We start from the raw sequence: 2,617 nt of genomic DNA, 5'->3' as shown, positions 1-2,617 counted from the left end.
TGCGGCAGTGCAATGCAGCTGAAAAATGGAAGCCCCTTTTGATTAGTAAGGTATAGGCTGGGGAAATTAGGGTTCCAAAAAGCTTCCCTTCCTTATATTTATATTAGAGAACATTTTTAGAAAGGGGCACCCCTACTATACCCCTAAACTATAAGCTAGCGCGCAACCGCTTTTTAGCCGTTGTTGCTTGCTGCCTGCAAGCTCGAAAATAGATCTTTCGCCTCTCCTTCCCGTCTCCATTCTGATTGATTAGCTTCTTCCTTCGCGCAAGCGTTTGGTTCGCCCCTTGTTGTGTTGCATTTTGTGATCCTCCGCTTTAGTCTGCGTTTTTCGGATAGCCGGGATCCGACGTTGATTTTCGATTTCAATTTAAGTTCCAGGGCGGCCCATCTGGTTATTTCAGCTATCACTGCTGGAAGCCCCTACGGTTGTTCGGCTGCGTACTCCCCGTCCGCCTATCTCACACTCCCAAAGCATATTTCTCTTTTAGATTTCATTTTCCTTTCCTGCATCTTTATTTCTATCCATAGGTCGGCTTCGTGCAGATAGATGTTTGCCGGGGGAGATTGGTGCTCCTTGAGGTATGCCCTTCCGGTAGGTTGTTCCCTTTTCTTTCTTTTCCATCTAGTGCCCGTACTGCGTCAGAAAATCTTCATCTTCGATCTCTCTTCGCAACGCAATAAAGAAGTCTAACAGTTTCTCTCGACATCTGTCTTTTCTTTTAAGTCATTGATCTCATATCTATCAGCAGGGGGGTTTGCCTTAACTATTAAGCCTACGCCCTTTTCTTTTCTATTTTAGCTCGATCCCGCCCTTAGACTCGTTACGTTGTTCGACTGAAGTCGTCGGCTCCGCGCTCTATTCCGCCGGAACCCGGTTCGAGAACCTTCTCTCATAGATTCCCTTCACCAAGTCATCGCCAGCAATCAGCTCTTCTCCCTTGTGGATAAGGGCGAGTTCCTTTCTTGTCTTGCCCAAAAACTTTCTTTATTCTCATTAGAGAAAAACTCTCCCGCGGAAAGGTTTTACATATAGGGCCATCTGCTTTCTTTATCTCGCTTGTCGTTAGTCTGTCTAGCGCATTTCGGTTGGGGCCCGTCCCGGGGGTTAGATCGGTTGGCTTCTATTTTAGAGTCTCGAAGGCAGTCAACGTGTCAGCCATTCTTCTCCCAATATACTTGTAAATCCTTTGCACTTTTTCCTTCTCTCTTCCAGTTCTCCCCCTCTACTTTCTTTTATTTTACAGGGGCGGAGAACACCACTCTATCAATAACAATAAAAAAGTAGAAATTTTGTTTCAAACGGTTTGATCTTGGAAGCAACCTGCTATCTATCGATAGGCGAGAACAGACTGATATTGTCCGCTTCCCCTATCTATTCTATTATGGCCGACTTGGAGACACCAGAGGAAGACCATCATCTCTATCTGGGTACGATCATAGCTCTATTCGTTGAACCTTGGGGCTAACCATTAGCATTGAGGTCAATCACCGCACCACCTCTATCATACAATATATACGATATTACACGACGTGAGAGTACATGGTCAATACACACCTAAAGCGCCTACGTTCTGCTTGCAGCCAATACAACCACAACCTAACTTGCACGAGATTCAACAACCGAAGCTACTGACTGGTAGTCCCGAGGGGACGACATCCCCCTATAATAGTTAGCAGTACTGAACAAGCGAGTCATCGGTTCGGGGAAAGAAAAGGGCCGCCTTTAAAAAAAAAGAAGAAAGAACTCGCTTAACTCGCTAGGCCTTCGGAACAAAGGCTATTTTGTTCATGCTTCAGACAATCCGGCTTAATATATATACTTCTTCTATTAGAAAGGCGAACCTATAGGCCTGTTTAGCACATTTCTAAAGTAAACTTCTGGTTACCTTTGTCAACGCTACTAAGGATCGGGTGAAGAATGAAAAATGTCCGCTAACACCCACGGGAGAAGATCTTTTTTAGAGTAGCAACGAATGTCTTGTATCTATGAAGAAAGATTTATCCCTGGGTTCAGACCCTGAGTGCCAGACCTTGCTGAAGGCGATTCACGAGAGAATCACACACAGTTCCCTTTGACCGAGATGTGAATGCCCGTGATCTACTCGGTATAGTGATGGATTTCATGGCCTACGTCTAACCGGCACAAATACGCCGACATGAAACGAGTTCCCCGTAGAGCATTTTTTCTTTCATCCTCGGACGTTCGGACCTTTTTTTTTATTCCGGCACTTGCGTTCTCATGCCCGGAACCCCCGCGACTTATTGGGAGAAAGAGCGAAAGCAGGAAAGATGGATTGTTATCCATCGGAAATCGATAGGAATTCCTCGGGGATTGCCTTCTAATATATGTTCTGTCTTTCTCCAGCAGCCCCTTTAGTTTATGAGCGGTCCGGTTTTGGGCAACAAGCTCCTGGATTTCTGCCCTTTTTAAAGGGGGCACCTCGGGCTCCCTATTCATCTCCACACCCTTTCATTTGGGTTTTTTGGGGCTAGGCATAAAAGCTTTTGCGAAATAGGAATAGCGAATGCAGGCACAAGAGAAAGGGCAATTTACCTTATGGGATGAATTCTGACAGCCCTTGCCGGGACGTTTTCTAACTTTAGGAGCACACATT

The sequence above is a fragment of the Apium graveolens genome, chromosome 8, assembly GCF_009905375.1.
Source record: "Apium graveolens cultivar Ventura chromosome 8, ASM990537v1, whole genome shotgun sequence".
NCBI classification, from domain to species: domain Eukaryota; kingdom Viridiplantae; phylum Streptophyta; class Magnoliopsida; order Apiales; family Apiaceae; genus Apium; species Apium graveolens.
This window is presented reverse-complemented; position numbering follows the sequence as displayed.